Genomic DNA, 14,374 nt, shown 5'->3' with positions numbered 1-14,374 from the left:
AATTAATGTGTGTAATGAAGTGAACTTAGATACTCTGTGGCAACTAAACTGTTTTCTGAAATTTGACCCATATGGACACTAAAATTAACATCAATATGTCAATATTTGTTGATGCCGTGATGTTAGCCGCCAAGGCATTCAGAGATAATTTTGCATGCTTAATTAACTCTAATGTTTAACACTGGAAAAAGGTACAACATAAAATAGATGGCATAAACACATTTTTGATTATTCTAATCCATCACGTACATCTGGGGGTTGCAGGTTCAATTCTTACTGTAGTAAATTTGTTTGTTCAACCCAAAAATGTATTAAAAGTTACCCAGTTTTCCGTGTTTTTATTATTTATATTTAAATTACTTTGAAATATATTATTATGCTGGTACAAACCATCCAGTAAAGAGGAACTTAACTGGGCACATCCAGTTTCATGCATTCTTTTATGCACATACAACACAGTGGACCAATGGCTGAACAGCCATTTGAAACACAAATGAACAACGATTAAATGTCTACCAGGACTTGAACCCACACTTTGCCGATCGAATGTTGTAGGCTGCTCATCAAAGACACACCATATGTCAGTACATTATTGTAGAAGAGAACTGTTGTGCGCATAGGGTTTCGTCTATGCTCAGAAATAAAATGTCGCTTTTAATTATAGATTAATATTGAAAGAACTCTTCTCATAAAAGCTATTCTTGTCAAGGAAATAGTACAATACACTGAAAAAACCTTAATTTCTAATTCACCGACTTTGTATTATTTTGTAGGGAAAAATGGAAAGTGTTCTGTATACATAATTCATTTTGTAATTGCTTTGTGCATGTTCAAATCGCCCTTGGTTTTTTGTGCTGGTACACAATTTTGCAACATAACACATACGTGTGAAGGCCTACTGATATTTTTATAAGGGACTGTCGCGTTGTTTACTGGCGTTTTGAAGTAGTGCGAAAAGGTGGTATTGGTGCCAGAAGGGGTTATCAAACTGCACCTTTAAACTTAATTAACAAGTTTGTAATGCCTAGGTGATGATATTTGATATATATAATAATAAATTTAATATTGGATGGTTCATTTCCACATACTAACATCATTGTACTTGCTAAATTGGTTCCACACGACTGATACATTGAAATGAAAGCCATATGGTCAGAAGACTAGCAGGAGCTGCTTACTCTCTATACGATAACGAAGGTTATCTTGAAGTTATGATCCTGCCACTTGTTTGTTGTAAAATAGCATAAGGAACGTTACAGAATTGGTAAGAAAACACAACTGTGAGGATCACAGATCAAACTTACATGGTCTAATGATGATGATAGTAGAAAACATCCCTTGAAATATTTCTGCCTGAAATGCTTTATTTGATGAGAAAAAAATAATTTAACTCTGCGTTTGGAGTTTATTCAGTGAGTGTTTTACTCATTTTTTGTTTGCATCAATGTCATAAAAAATGTGTAATCGGTTTTCACTATTTTCTCGTGACCCAGATGGCCGATCGATCTCAAACTTGTACAGGTTTGTCAGTTTATGCATATGGTGGATTACATAAAGTGCTTTCACTTCCAGCAACTGTTTTGTTAGCAAAACAAATTATGTAATGTTCCTGTCCTTACCCCCAAAGAATGGCTGATTATAGTCCTAGTCTGATGTTTGAAAGATAAGTATAACTCCCAGTTTTGGAAAACAAAATCATTTTTTTTTATTTATTGAAGTCATATTCACAAAGTGAAACATTCCAATGTGTTACAATACATCATGCGCCTCACATCAGAAAAACAGAGGATTACATGCACAACAAATACAAAACTGGTGTCGGCTGTTTTTTTGTATACATTTGAGCTTGGTGCAAAGTGCTTTATATACGCATAATTGTATAATTATCATAATAAAAATTTAAAGCTTTTTGAAGCATTGAAACTTAATGAAATTGTAGGCCTTGGCCAATACTGTTTAAAACGAAAAAGATGGAAGAAGAAATGAAGTTTTATACACGAAGTCGGTTTGTGGTGTCAGTGATGGATTGTTTATCGTCTTGATAATTAATCATGTTTCAGGCATGTTCTAACATTTACATTGATAATTGAGTATAAAATATGAATTGACTAGACCCAATACCAATGTTAGGCTCCTCATGCTTCATCAAGATCTGAAACTTTGTCATAATTTGTTTAATTTTGATTGTCAAAGATATTTATATGAGGCTAACTTCCATCACACTATTATGGAGACAACCCGCCTGTATCACAGTATCAGTCTGATGCTGATGTGGATGACTTGCTTGCAACAAACCCTGACAATCACTCCAACAACAGAGTTTAATTTACCCAATAATGACTGGGGAAAAAAACCTGTCTAATCCTGCTCTTAATAACCGCACTGCTTCAAGCAATATCTCAGATAGTAAGAGGATTATTAACAGTTCTGATCTGAGAGACTTATGCAGATGCCGCCTCTCATGAACACATGTACTCCTGGATTTATTCACTTACCAATTTTTGCAACCCACAAATTTTTCTCCCATCTGGCTATTTCCGGGTCATTGGACAGTGGGGTGGTCGAAATAATTCAGTGAAAAAATCTTACACAAGGTGCTAAACAATTTATTAGTGGAAACTAACATGTTGTGATGAACAGCATGGGTGCCATGCATACATTTAAATTAAATTCAAATTAAAATACAGTTTCTCTTAAATTTTGAAATTGACTTGGGGGAGGGGGAAAACATTCCAAAACACTTAACCAACATCAACTGAAAAACGTACAACATTGGAGAACCATGTAGATGTAGTCATACTTGATTCCTTTATATGTCATCCTTTTCTAGTATTTAAAGTCAATCACGGTTTCTTATTGGTTCTGATGGAACAGATTTATTTGTAATCATGACCAAAACATTGAGACATCTGCGCTTTTACTGGTTTGCATATTCATACAAAAACTATAATACTTACTGATAATAAGTTTGTACAATTTGCCACTGAACTTTTTGCAAAAAATGATGTTTTAGTCCTGATGGGCTCCTGTAACAAAATCTTGCTTCATTTTTATGTTGGGTATAAAAAAAATAGTTCAAAGCTTTGAGTGGGTGGGTTTATTTGAGTAGAAGCGAGAAAAAGTAATATAAATATAGGCAAAGGATCAAGTTCACTTTACAAAAGTGATGTGCTACTCCAATGCAAACATTTACTTTCTTAACGACAAAGACGAACCTTGATTCAGCTGGATGCCTGTGAACCATCACATAATGACATGTTACTTGTACCCTAACCAAATGGAAGTGTAAACCAAGATTTCTGAATTGTTTGGTATTTTCTTTCAGTTTGAGGGTTTGATCTGTAGCTGTCTATGTGGTGTTGCAAAGAACTGCATTTGCAATTTTTCATTATAATACTAGTGTGCCTGGATTATTATTTTTTATATTTTTTTATATGGTCTGTAAATATTTCTGTTTCACCTCTGCAAAATAATTTTAGTTAATCCGATGATGTCTATTTTCTTGCTGAAGCCAAAATCTAGTACTTTCAAAATGATTTTTTAAATCTTGAAGCAACTTCAGTTAATAAGTATGCTAGAACTCGGCTGATGTTATTGGATGAAGAATCATGCATGACTTTGTGGTGTTTTACACGTGTCTAGTGCGGTGGTTGATGAAGCGTGTCTCGTGCCTGAGCCACGCCAAAGTCTACAGGATTGTCTTGAAACTAAGCCCTTAAGTGGATTCAAGTGCATTAGCACACCTTGACAGAATCCTCATACTGTATCCGGGATCCAGAAATATGAATAGCACAAACTAATCACAGTTTTGAGACAGTTTTCTCGTGGTGAAATTTGAACTTCAAGGCCCGTTTCAACTTTCGAAAAGGGACACTTAAATGTTCCAATCAAGTGTAAGCATAGGCCTATACAACATAAAATATTGTTGGTTGCAGTTTGCCCCTGATAAAAAATACAGTAAGTCGATCACTCAGCTGCTGTATATAATGTGTAAGGTCCTACTTAAACCTGGTTTAAGTAGGACACATTACAGTGTCACTCTGCTGATACCTGCGAGTGCAAGTGCCTGTGCATCCCAAAAGCTTTTTAGGCCAAAAATAATACCATTTAACAAGCCTTCCGGGAGCAATTTTTGACACACACAGTCACTGACTTCTTTATAGAAATCCTTTTGCCGCCATGAAGGGCCTGCTCTGTTATAATTTAGTCAACTAATGGACATGGGATCTGAGTCATCTTATGAAAGTCTCATGAAAAGCTGGCAGCTTCTGTTGGGCTTGGCCCAGTGATAAATATTAGACCCAAATTGCCGGTGGCAAGCGTGATTGTGTGATTGTGCCTGTGGGTGGGTTTGGGTTTAGCGGAGAATAGTCTGTAAATATTGGCTGTATGAATGAGAATAGACTGCACTTGAATGTTCATGCTTGTGTGAGATGAGTAAACTGGAGTACTAAAAGTACCTTGAACTACATTTATGTGGGACTGTTTGTGATATCTACATTTTCAGTGGCCCACGTACACATCTCGGAACAAAGCTGAATTAAACCCATGAATTATATCTGTTATAAATATTTTTTGAGATGTGCTGCATTGAGAAAAATTAAACATAAAATACATAGTACAATAATTTTGTTATCATCTTTTTTCGGGGACACTAAAAACTACAAAGCAATTAAGTTTTTGGTGAAGCTGGTGGCTTTTTTAAATACATTGTTTTTAATAAGTATACTGGTACAACCAAAATGTGCAGGTACATCAATTTAGAAACGCCTACACACTGGAATAGACGTTGCCAACAAAGTACACTCAAATTGAGTTTCACATTAAATGTGAATGAACATCTAAAGATGTCTTAATTGCATCAGAGATTAGTGCCCCTTCTTATTTATTCTTCACAAATTATGCACCGTAAGCAAAGAAAATCTGTTGACACCTTATCCAGGAATCTTATAAAACACATTATTTCTAGACTGCTGAGCTTGCCCAATGATAACAACATTCATGAAAGAAGTAGGTCTATATTGCTTTTAAACACAGGCTTTTATGTGTCGTTATTTTGCTGAAGTTTTACACTTTTTCTCTCAGTGTAATCCTTTTAATGAATATGAGTAACTGTAATTAATTCTAACCCAAGTCATCCAGGTGTTAGATTCACCGCCATATGTTTGTTTCCATGACTAGACACAGACTTCCGAAGCCTATGGCAAGCTGTTATCACATTGGAGTTTTAAAGAGTAAATATCAAACTTTTTAGAGCCATGAAAAAGAAAGATGAAAACCAAGGAATATAACATCTGTCAAATGTATAGATTGTTTTGGGTGTTTAATGGCAATCAGAGCACAGAGTATCCATTTCTCATCGTTGACGCGATCTCAACCAAAATACATGACACATCTTCCCCTCCTGCGTTGCTAATGAGAAACCACTGAGCCGTGTCTGGGAGACGAGGGAAGATGAGCGCAGGATGAATATCACTCTTTGGCTCATGTTAAAGGGGAAATCTCTTGGAGTGGTGGTGTGGGAATGGTGGGGCTGGGGTGTGGTATGAGTTGTGACCATGTATTTCTTCACCAACAAAAGGGGGCACAAAGGTGTGACCTGAAGTAGTCTATGTCACATTTCTTAAATTTGAAACATTTTGATAATCAAGTACATCAGTGCCTTAGTGTTTTCTGACAGTTTTTCTTATTTAATAAAAAACCACTTTCAAACTAATTAATTAAAAAGTTTCATTTGAGGTTTTGGATGGTGATGAATCATTTATTGATGTCTCAGTAATTGACACCCAAATACCTGAAAATCGAATGGCCATCAGAGGTACAACACAAGAAAGTGGCTCTCTAAATTGAATTTGTGTTGTCCTTTAATTTTGGCCGCTTATTGCATAGAAAGATCATCAATCACTTGTTTTATAAATATGTTATTTTAAGTTACTACTCTTGTGCATCTCTTGTGGTTGGAGGATTTTCTCATATGTTTTGCAGTTGTACAAAGTTATTTTCTGTCATGAAAGATAATTTTTGAGATTGCAAGTTTGTTTTCTCTCCAATATTTTATTTATGAAATTTAAGTTATGATATTTTGGATTTTTTGGTTTGTGATATTATGAGAAAGATTGGTTAATTTCAACTCCGCTGCATGGCCACTCAAAGTTTTTCCTTTAAAGACATCCTGTATAACTTTGTGTGTCAATTCCTGACGGTCTGTTATATTGTTGTCTTTCTGACATTGACACTTTCCAAACTTGCCTGAAATTGTTCAGGTTTGGTGTCATGTGATAGCATTGCCCTGTCAACAAACTTGTACTTTACTGTGTGATAACTAGTGTGATAATGGCCACACATATCACATGTCACCACCGGACAGGCTGCTAATTCCTACAGGCTTCATTTTAAAGATTAAGGATGAATTGAGGGCTGGCATTGTAAATGGCAACTTGAACTAAAGAGAAAGAGGAGTTTAATGAATGATGAAATACACTTTCTTAAACGCAGGATTTATTCATGTTTCATCACAGCGTTCATTTTGGGATTATGGCACCATGAAATGTGTTGGTTAGGAAAAAGCAAGAAGATAACGTAACGATGTGTGGGCATTGATCTGGTAGAAACATGTCTTCAATATTAGAAAGTGAAATTTGAGAAATTTCTCTGAGTATGTTGAGTAAGCCGTGTTGACAATGCTGTGCACTTTGAATTTTACTTACAATACAATACATGCACATTAATCACATATGTGCATTCTGAATACACTTTAAAATGTATACATCAAATCAAATAACTTGGGCCTCTACTACTGCATGTTTCATTGTGAGGCATATTAAGTTGAATGCCTGCAATTGGTAATACATGTAGAATGTGGGGTATGGTTTGGATTGGATGAAATTTCTTTACATTGCATGAGCGTTGGAGCTTTGAAGTAAATAGGCTCTACATCAGTAGTCCACTATTGATGACGACTGACATAAATGGTGTTAAGCAAAGATTAGTCTTGGTAAGCAAAGATTAATCTTGATGCTGATTTTTAGTTTAGATAAATCAGATTAGGTTATTTCTGGATCTGGATATTATTATACTCCGATAAAACGGATACCCGCATCGCATCAGAGTTTTATGAGACCAATGACCTAGTGGAAATGTCTTAAGTGTGCTTTGATCGCTGCCTTGAAGGCTTTGTAGTCTTTTAAGTCTAGGATATTGTGGGGAGTCCATTCCAGTGTGGTATAGTCCATGGGAAAAAAGTGTTGGCGTATTTCTGTTTAGTGTGAGCTCCAAAATCTTTGTAAAGTTGGATTTTGATTTGTAGTATTATTTAGGTACTGTTCATTGGATTGATGCCTTTAATTGGACATACATGTAGGTCTACTGATTATTGAAGGGGAGGATAGATGATGACAGGGAAGTATCCAATGGTACTTATCCGAGGCTGACAAAAGGGTCCAGGGGTGGATTTCACAAAGGTAGTCCTAACTTAGGACTAGTCCTAGGCAATGCTAAGAGATAGGACCAGTCCTAAGTTATGATGAGTTACTGGTCCTAACTTAGAACCAGTCCTATCTCTTAGCATTGCTTAGGACTAGTCCTAAGTTAGGACTACCTTTGTGAAATCCAACCCTGGTACAGGAAATGGGTTCAAAAACTTGAAGTTAGAGTGTGGGTTGTGTTACATTAGCAGCCTTTACTCAAATAATTTCCATCAACCCAATCCCTTCCTCCATCCAATACTTCCTCTTTGCAACTTTACATCTCAGCTCAATATTGTTTGTTCCTCTTTTTCTTTCCGTCCCATCAAAACAGTTTTCCCAAGGATTTGATGAGGCATAGAGTAGACATGTATAGGTAATAAATGCTGCCTTATCACCCAGCAGGAAGAAGGTATTGGTTCTCACCCAGAGCACCTGCCTAATGTGTGTGCACAACCACAGGGAGGACTTGAAGATGCCAGCCTCAGCAGACCAACATCTAAGTGTTACACAATTGAACTTTGTACCTTGGAGGAAATGAGCCAACACGATACCCTCCAGGAAGACAAGGAACCTGTCACGAGGGTCGCATTTATCACATGGTTGGAGTAGGGATAGTGGTTGCTGACGTCATCATCATCATCTTCTTTCTTCTTGATACTCCTTATGGTTCATCGTTGTTCATTATTGGAAAACCTAACAGTTGCTTGGCTTTTGATGAGACCTCAAATTTGTCTTTTCTTGCTTGATTGAAACTGGTCTTTGCTCCACAGCTTTGTGGAGTTGGTAAACATAACATCATCTAACAAACATGTACTATGCAGAAGTTTGTTTTGTGCAGAATATTATGCTTGAAATAAAAGTTATTTCCATATGAAAACAGCTTCAAAGAGGAAATGTCTCTTAATATCCAAGTTCTGGAAATTTTGTTGGATTTTCATCCTTAATCCGGAAACCAAGCCGTAGTGGCAGTAGGCCTATGTTTTTTTGTAAAATGTAATCAATGTTTCATGGTTTCCTTTTTTAGTTTGTTGCTTTTATCTCTTCCTGAGCAGGCTTACAGAGGTTGCTCATGTTTCCCAGGATCATTTCTTTCAGGATGTTTCTCAGACATATTTTCCTTTTACTTTGTGACCCAATAAAAAAATTGAGCATGCACATTCACCTTTAAAGCCATTGGACACTTTTGGTAAACAGTATTGTCCAAAGGCCCACACTTTGTGTATCACAACTTATGTATAAAATAACCAACCTGTGAAAATTTGGGCTCAATCGGTCATCAGAGTCTGGAAAAAAATAACGGTAAAACCCACCCTTGTTTCCGCACGCTTCGCCATGTCATGACATGTGTTTAAAGCCATTGGACCCTTTCGGTTCAGAAAAAAAAATAAAAGTTCACAGATTTACAAATAACTTACAGGGTTTACAGAAGGCAATGTTGAAAGACTTCTCTTGAAATAATATTCCATGAAATGCTTTACTTTAAAAAAAAAAAAAATGTCAAAACAATATAAATTCTTATTAACGAGAATTACGGATTTTTTTAAAACACAAGGGTGGGTTTTTCCGTTGTTTTCTCCCGACTCCGATGACCGATTGAGCCTAAATTTTCACAGGTTTGTTATTTGATATAGAAGTTGTGGTACACAAAGTGTGGGCCTTGGAAAACACTGTTTACCGAAAGGGTCCAATGGCTTTAAAATAAATCCGTAATTCGAGAATTTATAATTGTTTTCTCAAAAAGTAAAGCATTTCATGGAATAATATTTCATGAGAAGTCTTTCACCATTACCTTCTGTAACCCCTGAAAGTTATTTGTAAATCTGTGAACTTTTATTTTTTTTTTCTGTTCCGAAAGTGTATAATGGCTTTAAACAAAATCATGTACACAATTTTTTTTGTGTTATATATAGCAAGGGGTGGCGTAAGGGTGGTAAATGTAAAGAGAAATCCCTTATTTGAAAACAACCTGTTTTAAGGTTACTGCATTGTTGTGGTAGCAACAAATAAAATAAAATAAAAATAGAATCTAAAAACAGAAAAACCCTTGCAAACTTATTTGTGTGGCATTTTATCCGCTGGATTTGATTAGTTAGGAAATTTCTAACTGCTTTGAGAAAACATGACATCCTAGACACTGATCTTAGCATACCGTACTGGGATCAATATAAATTTGAGGGAACCAACAAATGTACCCCTGCCCACCATAAACATTAAGATGTTTTGTGTCATCAGTCAATAGCAAAAGTATGTAAACGTTTCTCTCATTCAATCAGAAGTCATAGATGGTCCAATTTATAATTTGGCTATTCCCTTAAGGTGCTGTCATCCCTTACGGTCGTTTATTTTCATTCACCGAGTCCAGGTGACGTCAGCCAGTTGCAGGAATTATGCAATTCAATTTGACAGCTGTATTTTCCCTCTTCTTGGTGCCGGAAGCGGCGTTTCTAATCTTTTCTCGCTGTCATGAATTAAACATGAGAGGATAGACCTTAATGACCGGACTGTGAATGAACGTAGTGGATTCTGGTAAATTTGTGGGTTTTCTTTTGTTCTTTTATTTAATTTTAAGGGGAGTATGGAAGACACACAAGATTATTTTGATTTGTAAAGTATAAGTATGTACATCTTGTTTAGCACTTTATCCTTAACCAACATCAGTTAAAACTTCATCTCCCTTATTTACATCATCGAAGGTGTTGGCACTGAAATGAAGTTATCAAAGTAATAGTATTGGCAGGCAATTTCTTTGACCATTCGGTAATGTTGTCAGCAAAAGGCATTGGGTGTCATTGATTTTGAATTTCCATATTATAATGTTGATAACTGATCGGCATCATCAAGGTGATGAGGACATTGTTATCCAAAGGTCTCCCCTTCAAGTCCTGCTTATGGCATCACATAATGGCTCATCATTCAAGATGTATCAGTAAGATAACGTGTGGTTGTTTCCTTTTTGGAGAAGACTGACATTCACAGCCTCTCCTGTGAATTAAAACCACACGATAATAACACTTGTAACATCGGATAGTACTTTCACATGTTGCACAAGGGTATTACATGCACTGTATAAACTCTCATGAAATATGGACTAATTTTTTAACGGCGCTGCTGTAATTACATCAGAGCATGTATTATTCAGTCTTATCTGGGGCAACAACATGGCTGAATGTTTATCAAGTAGTTGTATATTTTTCTCCGGAGTGAGTTTAGTGCGTGGTTGTACATTTTTGTAGGCCATGGTTAAAGCTTTGGACTCATTGCGGGAACTCGTGAGGCAAGTGTTATGGGACTCTACAGGAATTCCTTTCCTCCTTGAAGTGTATTGTATGTTGCTAGGGAACTTGTTGAAAAGTCACATGCTGTTTAAGTTCCTACCAGAGGTGAAACCTGATTCCTCAATTTGTGGCCGGTTACATCCTTATGGATTCAATTTGTGAGAAATTGACCTGTCAAGACCTGCTTTCATATTGCTTCAACTTCCTTTCGGAAATTCTGAATGGAATCCACATTAAAAGACTGATGCAGTGAACACTCCCAATGCATGTACAGATTCCTAAATAAACAAGCATTTAAAATTTAAGTCAAAACGCATACAAATTTGACTTCTAAGTTAGTAAAAGGAAACGTGGTCTTTTTGCTCTGTTTTGTATGAAAAATAATGTTTTTGCACTACTAATCTTAGATCTGTATTGCAATTTTCCACTGTGCTATTTGAAAACCAACTTTTAAATTGGTGTTCGTTTTGATGTTTTTCATGTTATTGTTGTCTGTAGACTCGGCGTTAATAAAAGGGAACCAAACCACTCAGCTGGGTGTACACATGTTTTGTGCAAAAATCCTTGGAAAATTGTATTCCATAGAAGTAAGTCATGCTTTGATGATTGTGAACAGAAGGGATTTTTCTGTTACATTTTTCGTGTTAGATCTGAAAAGATTCAAACAGATCGTGACTTTAACCAACCATTACTGGATTACCGGCATGTATTGGATTTGAAACATCCTCCAAATTGACAAATGAAATCACATGAATCCAAAGTTTTAACACTTTTGGGGGACGAATTCTTAAAAAAACTCCACTTTCATTTTGTTGTTGAAGGTATTCGTGAACTGGGGCATCCTGATTTAATAATGTACACAAATATTCAGTACAACTGAGTTATATATTCATGCAATGCATGTAGGTTTTTCAGACCTATATGCAATATTGATGCAAAAACATTCCAAGGGTGAATAACTTGGAAACATTTTCTGCAAAGATGCGCGAAAAACACATCAAGTATTCATTGACTATATGGTGGCTCTGCACCATTACTGGAGTTCGGCTTCACGGCATTGTGGTCCTTACAGCTTTTGCAGTAAACATCAATTTAATATTCATAGTGCCCTCCAAATGCAAGTATTTAAAATATTATAAAGCCATTAAAAAAAATTAATGTGGATTTTGTTACAGCGTGACGGCCATGCGCATAAACAGCAAATCCATTGGTTTTTTTGTAATGCATGTTTACTTATCTCGCTCTAAAACAGGATTCAAATATTGAAATTATTGAGAGGAAAAAAATGTGTAAATTAATAAGCAATATTAGAGTATAATTCAGTAGAATTGTGTGTGGGTTTACTTGACTCAGTGATCAATCTGTCATTATATTTATTCACATGAATGTGGTTTAGGTTACTCTCTAAATTTAAGAGTAAAAATTTCACTCTCTTGTCCGAGTGGTGTCAGTTTGCTCTTTTGAGAGTAAAAGTCAATATGTGTCACTCTTTTTGAGTAAAATTGGAAAAAACTTCACTCTTAATCGAGTTAAAAGTACCCGTCTTTCACTCTAAAAAGAGTTGTCCGTCATATGGCTCTTTGCATTAAGAGAGAATGAGGTTACACAATGTTCCATCTAAAATGATAACAGATTCTATGAGAAGTCTCTGATTGCAACTAGAATTTAATCTTTCTAACATGTTTCATTTTGCTACTTCTCCGTTATGGGGGTTAAATAAATGCACAATGAGTTGACTGAAAAATAAACCTTCAGACCAAAACAATAATTTTTTAAAATTTTAAATATCATTTTCCATAGAGGACCTACTTTAACATTTTACAAGAAGATGGTTCAAGGCTTGAAAGGATAAAAAACACATTAATTGAAAACAAATGCCTTGTTTATTCCTTGTCTTTTCCTGTATTCCTTGCCAAATCAGTTTTGAAATATGGAGCACAAATGATTCTGAACATGCTCCAATTTTTGTGGGAAAACTTTCAATTTTCAATTAGCAGGTCTTGGCGACCATACAGTAATTGTGTCCCCTCCTCTGCGCTGTATTGTATGGCCGCTGTAATGTGCAGTACATGGACTTGTTTGTTCCATTGTACATGATTCAATTTGCATTTAACACAGTCACAGGTTTGTCCCTATTGTATTATACACTCACACAAAACCTTCATTAGAGGGCCACTGCAAACTGTGAAATGCTGTTAACTGACAAACCATGTTTACCACACTCTACTGGTTCATAAAGAAAAACCCATGTCTTGGATGTATTATTTGGTAGTTATGAGTGGAGGCCCTAGTGCATTGTAGCAAATCTAAGATGAGGTTGTCTGGCTGGAAAAAATGTCCTACATTTGCAGGCAGCTTTGACCCTGCTCTTATTTTTAGACCACTTTTATCCTCTATAAGCATGAACTGAGGTCTGATGAAACATACAGGTGGATGAAACACAACAGTTGAGGCGAACTCTGTCAACCTTTAAACGGCATACATCAGATAACAAATTACACAATAGAAGCAAAGTCTACAAAAATGTTTCATAGGTTTTTTATTGAAAATTCTATTAACAGGGATTTGCAGTACTGTTTTGAATTGTATGTACATTTTTATTCTTACTTCATTACCCCTTCCGCAAAAAACTTTATTATAGGCGTATTACATACAGTACTTACCCGTGTTTCTGATTGTGTCAATGAGAACAGAGTAAGCTACAGATTGTATTTATAAAAGAATTGAACACAAACCCATTTACAAGTAAAGGCCAGAGGGTATGCAGTCTCCACAAGTGTCTGCCAATTTATGTCACAATGATTGTAATAATGGTTACTTGTGTATTTATTGGCCACTGGTGTGAAAACAGTACCAGGAAGTACCTTTTACCTGTAGAATGTGATTATATTGACGTAAGTAGGTAATAGATGTAGGATAGCTTGCCAAGAGGGTTACTTTACAAGAAGGAGAGTTTGTAAGCAAAACAGGAAAACTTCTTTGTAACCTTTAATTACATGGTCTGTTTTTTGTCACTAACATCTACTTGCAAGTATGCTGACCTGCATGCTTCCACAAATGTTAACAGGTTTTAAAAAAATAATACAAACCCATAAAACCTAATTACTAAATACCAAATTCATTTTTTCAGGGAGGTTTACTAGTACATCATGAAATAACTATCGTTTGACAGTTTAAGAAAACAATATTTTAGTGTCCTATCGCTTTTACTATCAAATGACCTAAGCATCCCTCAAACCATCCCAACTTATTTGAAAATTTGCACAAATGTTGCTTATTATTCACCCCAACAATCTATATTCCTAGTGGTTCCCATTAACTCCTTGGTGATGAGAAGCAAATATAGATGTCTTACCCAAGAACACAAATTTCACAACTGGGATTCGAACCCACATTGATTTTGCCATCAGAACTCGGGTTTGGTGCTCTAGACATTTAACTAAATGGCGGTCAGATTTACAACTGATTAATTATTCCAATGAAAGTGTTGAAACAAGCTTATTGATTAGCCTACTTTCAAATTCACTGTGAGAATGAGGGAAAGAGATGATTGCCGTTATCAATCGAATAAATTAATTCAATGGAAACAGATGTACATCAGTATGCAATCGATTATTACCTTTTCTGAATAAG

General features: G+C 35.8%; 1 protein-coding gene across 2 annotated transcripts in view; it reads left to right on the top strand.

The window, feature by feature from the left end:
* The window catches only part of LOC139946962 (four and a half LIM domains protein 3-like), a 141,734-nt gene that overhangs the window by 1,312 nt on the left and 126,048 nt on the right, over positions 1-14,374 (top strand). The gene's annotated exons all lie outside the window — the stretch shown is intronic.

Source organism: Asterias amurensis, chromosome 14 (genome assembly GCF_032118995.1).
Source record: "Asterias amurensis chromosome 14, ASM3211899v1".
Lineage (NCBI taxonomy): Eukaryota > Metazoa > Echinodermata > Asteroidea > Forcipulatida > Asteriidae > Asterias > Asterias amurensis.
The sequence above is the reverse complement of the archived record's forward strand: the minus strand, read 5'-3'. Positions and strand labels throughout refer to the sequence as shown.